The 4940-nt window shown below is 36.7% G+C and overlaps 1 pseudogene; it reads left to right on the top strand.

The window, feature by feature from the left end:
- The first annotated feature begins 1680 nt into the window (after positions 1–1680).
- Positions 1681–1991, top strand: LOC123858591 (non-histone chromosomal protein HMG-14-like; annotated as a pseudogene).
- The last annotated feature ends 2949 nt before the right edge of the window (positions 1992–4940 follow it).

Raw genomic sequence — 4940 nt, forward strand, 5'->3', positions numbered from 1 at the left:
GTTACTCATCAAGTCAGTTTCAGTTTCAAAGTTTCACAATCAAGTCCAAGATATATGTTATTCTGTATCTACCTCAGATTAATTGCATAGAATATAGATATAGATTACCATTTAATAGATGCTTTGGGAGATTAGAAACTTTCTTGTACCCTTGAAATCACATGTTTACTCACTTTCTTCTCCTGCAACTATTCATGAAAAAGATTCTTCAGAACTAGACAATATTCTTTATAATGTAAAACATGATAAAAAGGAAAGCAATCTGCTTCAGACTGAATATGTGCCTGTCATATGCCTGTGAATCTTTTAATAGCTGCTTTAACTCAGACAAATCAATCTAATCTCAATTTCGTCACCTGTAAAATGGAAATGATGCCATATATTATATCACAGCAATAACCTGAGAGTTAAAAGGATGGACTTTACGTTTCATAAATGCAATGAGTGTATGCCACCTTAATGCATTTTTGCATACTCAGTTAGCAAAATAAAAGTACTTTACTACTTTCAAATTCTCATCTTTTTCCAGCTTGGTTTTCAGGAGTGTTTTATTTCTTTAGGATGCTCATTTTTCAATGGAAAGTGCAGCATATAATTTAATATATATCATCTCATCCCAAATAGCCTGTTTGCAGTTGCTGGGGACTTTCGGCACAACTGCACAGAGCTCTCCATTACAAATGTCACCTGTGAAAGATACTATGGGCTATGGGGCCACTGGCATCTCTGGCCCATGGAGCAGGTCAGCAGGCAATTTTGCAGAGTGTCTGAGCAATCTACAGGAAGAACTTACTCAGCAGCAATACCAATTGCTTTTACTTAAAATTTAATTTGTATGATGAGTGCTTAAAGCAAGTTTTTGCTCTTACCACCACATCAGTAGCTTCCAAGAAGAAATTTCAGAGGCATAAACAAAAGGGAGATGAAGAGGCAGAAGCCTAATGGGAAACAGGCAGTTTGGATGTGAAAGGCCAATTTCTTCTTTGACTTCTCTGACTAGCTGAGACAGCCCGTGTGCAAGTTTGGCTATGGCAGTGAATAGGTCATAGGTTCTTCTTTCTTTTTCTTTCTTTCTTTTAAAACTATATTCCTCCATAAAAGTGCAAGAGATGCTCTCTCTGATACTAAAAACGTAAGGAATACAGAACAAACACAGGCAGTCATAGAGACTAACTCAACCACTCAATCCATAAATCGGAAGGCTCTTTGAGTCTCTTCACAAGGAATGATATGTACTGCAAATCAAAACCGTCATGAGATCACCTCGCACCTGTTAGAATGGTTCACATCAAGAAGAGACAACAGGGGCTGACAAAGACATGGTGAAAAGGAAACTGTTACATATTGTTGACGAGACTGTAAATTGGTCCACCCACTGTGGCAGGTTCCTGAAAAAGATTAAAAATAAATCTACCATATGGTCCAGCAATTCCACTTCCGGATATATACCCAAAGGAAATGAAACCAGGATTCTGATGGGATATCTGCACTCCCAAGTTTATTGCAGTATTATTCACAATAGCCAAGATATGGAACCAATCCATAGGCCCACCCATGGATGAACGGATAAAAAGATGTGGTGCAGGCAGCAGCTTGGGTGGTGGGGGAGTGGGAGGAGTGGGAGGCGCCAGGCAGCCCAGCTTCTTGAAGGCTCTCCCCCCCTGCCATCCCACTATCACCATGCCCAAGAGGAAGGTCAGCTCTGCCAAGAGGGCAGTGAAGGAGGAGCCCAAGAAGAGATCAATCAGTAAAGTTGGCAGCCAAACCTGCTACTGCAAAAGTGGAAATGAAGCCAAAAAAGGCCACGGGAAAGGATAAAGCCTCAGAAAAAAAAAAAAGTGTAAACAAAAGGGGAAAAGGGGAGCAAAGGGAAAACGGGCTGAAGTGACTAACCAAGAAACAAAAGACTTACCTGCAGAAAACTGAGAAACTAAAACGAGGAGATTCCAGCCTCTGATGAATCAGGAGAGAAAGCAGCCAAGTCTAGTTAATATCATGTACCATGTCTTAGCAGGGGTCCCTGTCTCCTTTCTTGTACAATCCAGAGGAACATTTTTTATCAACTATTTTATAAATACAAGTTTTTTAGTAGCTTTAGAAGCATTCTTAAGAAAGAGGGAATCCCACCTCATCCCATTTTTAAGTGTAAATGTTTTGTTTTGTTTTGTTTTTAAGAGGTGAAATCATTTGCTGGTTTATTTTTTGGTACAACCAGATAATAGTGGGATATTGATTATGGGAGGCTTTGGTTGTCTTGGGTGTCAGCTTAACATTCCATTGATGTGGTAGTTTCTATATCCTATAATACAAAGCATACTAAGTGGCAATTTAGAGTCAGTCATGCATTTAATATGTCTTGAACGTTTTAAATTGCTTCTATTCCTGTGTTGTTTTGGTAGAATTGTTTCCTAAAGAAAACCATCCTTGATCTTGGCTCTCTCTGTCAGAATCTTGTGCACAACATCTTGGTTGTGGTAGTCCAGTTTTCCTACTAACTTTGTTAATGTGCTGTGCAAGATTGAAAATTGGAGTATGTAATGTATATGATATTAAATTGTGAATTAATGAGACTTAGCAACGTAATAGCATATCAACATTTAAAGATATTGGTACTTGATATACTGTTTAGGAAAATTTGCCTCCAAATTTTAAGCTGGAAGGTCACTGCAATAACTTTTAGAAAAGAATCGCAACTACATGATTTTCTAGATTTTCAGTACATATGTTAAGCATTGTGTACAAATTGAAATGTCTGTGCTGATCCTCAGAACAACCAATAAAAACTCAATTATTAAAGAATTTCTCAAAACACATTAAAAAAAGATGTGGTACATATGTACAATGGAATATTACTCAGCCAGGAAAAGGAATCTATCCTTCCATTTGCAACAACATGGATGGACTTTGAGCACATCATGCTAAGTGAGATAAATCAGACGGAGAAAGACAAGTACTATACGACATCACTTATATGTGAAATCTAAAAAAAGTTAAACCTGTAAAAGCAAAAATAAAATGGTGGTTACTGGGGGATGGGGATGGGGGTAGTTCAAGTGACAGTATTTAAGGATACAAACTTACAACAAGTGGTAAATAAGCCATAGAGATCTAATGTGCAGTATAATGAATATAGATAAAATATTGCACTGTAATTATGTAATGTGATAAATATCACTATATTGACAATCATATAATATATAAATTATCAAAGTAACATGTTGTATACCTTAAACTTACACAATGTGACATGTCAAATTTATTAAATAAAAAAAAGATGTAATTAAGCAGGGTAGTCATTGGACGAACAACTCTGGTGTGCTGGAAAGGATAAAAGGAGTAGTAATAGGTTAAAGAATAGAGCAAGTTATTGAAAGTGAGATAGTCAGGGATAATGTCTACTTTGCAGTCTTGGTCAAATTTTTAAAATGTTGTTCACAAGCACAATGGTAGGTTTTGACAGTTAAGCCTGTGCAAATATATTCTCTTTAGGTTTATTTTGCTACTGTAGGATTTAGCCTGTATTTTAAAGAGCTACAAATAGCATCTTCATTATAAGAAATTACAATAATATTTATCCCATGTTCTCATAACCCTTCCTAGCAAATGGAGAGCTCTATTTATAATTCAATTGTTAATGTTTAGATCAGATAGACTGACATAAATTAAAATACAGAATTTTAATGAATTTCCTAAGTCACTTTCTAAAACCAAGATTTTACGATTTCCTCACACCCAGGATTTATATTCTAAAATAAGAAGTCATTTTATGGGGCGGCTGTGTGGCTCAGTCATTAAGTGTCTGCCTTCGGCTCAGGTCATGATCCCACGGTCCTGGGATCGAGCCCCGCATCGGGCTCCCTGCTCTGCGGGAAGCCTGCTTCTCCCTCTCCCACTCCCCCTGCTTGTGTTCTCTCTCTCGTTGTCTCTCTCTGTGTCAAATAAATAAATAAAATCTTTAAAAAAAAAAAAAAAGAAGTCATTTTATGAACCCAGTACACACATTGCATCTATCCCAATTTTTGAAAGACAGTGATGTTTTTTAATAAGTGTTTGTTGAACTCATTATTAGTCTTACAGTATGTTTCTGTTTAAAATAGTGGAAAATCTTTGCTTTTAATTTTGCAGGGGCAGAGGGATAGGGGGAGAGAGAAACTTAAGCAGGCTCCATGCCCAGCATGGAGCCTAACGCAGGGCTTGATCTCACAACCCTGAAATTATGACCTGAGCTGAAATCAAGAGTCAGCCACTTAACCAACTGAGCCACCTAGACATCCCATAAATACTTTATTTCTAAATTTAAAAAAAAATTAAGATTTTATTTATTTATTTGACACACACAGAGAGAGAATAAGCAGGGGGAGCAGCAGGCAGAGGGAGAGGGAGAGGCAGGCTCCCTGCTGAGCAAGGAGCCCGGTGCGGGGCTCGATCCTAGGACCCTGGGATCATGACCTGAGCCGAAGACAGACGCTTAACCAACTAGCCAGCCAGGAGCCCCTAAATTTCAAAACTTTAATTAAATTTTCTAGTTGTTATTTGATCTTTTTGTTTAAAAAGCACTATGTGTGGTTGTTGGTTTGTTTTGTTTTGTTTTGTTTTGTTTTGCTTTTTATTTCTTTTTAAAAAAAAGCCCTCAAACTTTGAATATTGATTGTAGTCAATAAGGCAAAAAGTACCCCATCTAGAATGTAACTATTTTCAGTCATTATGTTTTTTAAATTTATTAATATCTATTTTTTATTCTTAATATAAGTGGCACAGTGCACATCTAAATTAATGCTGACTCTGCTTATACTGTAAGATATTACATGGGTTTTCCAACCTTTTTTGAAAATTAGTCTAATAAAACTGATTAAGTTATTATATTACAATCTATTGGAACCAATTCATGACTTGAAACAAAATCCCTACACTAATTTCATATTACTACATTAACTCTGATT

The sequence above is a fragment of the Mirounga angustirostris genome, unplaced genomic scaffold, assembly GCF_029215605.1.
Source record: "Mirounga angustirostris isolate CCGP_5_RB_7025 unplaced genomic scaffold, mMirAng1.0.hap1 SCAF_4, whole genome shotgun sequence".
NCBI classification, from domain to species: domain Eukaryota; kingdom Metazoa; phylum Chordata; class Mammalia; order Carnivora; family Phocidae; genus Mirounga; species Mirounga angustirostris.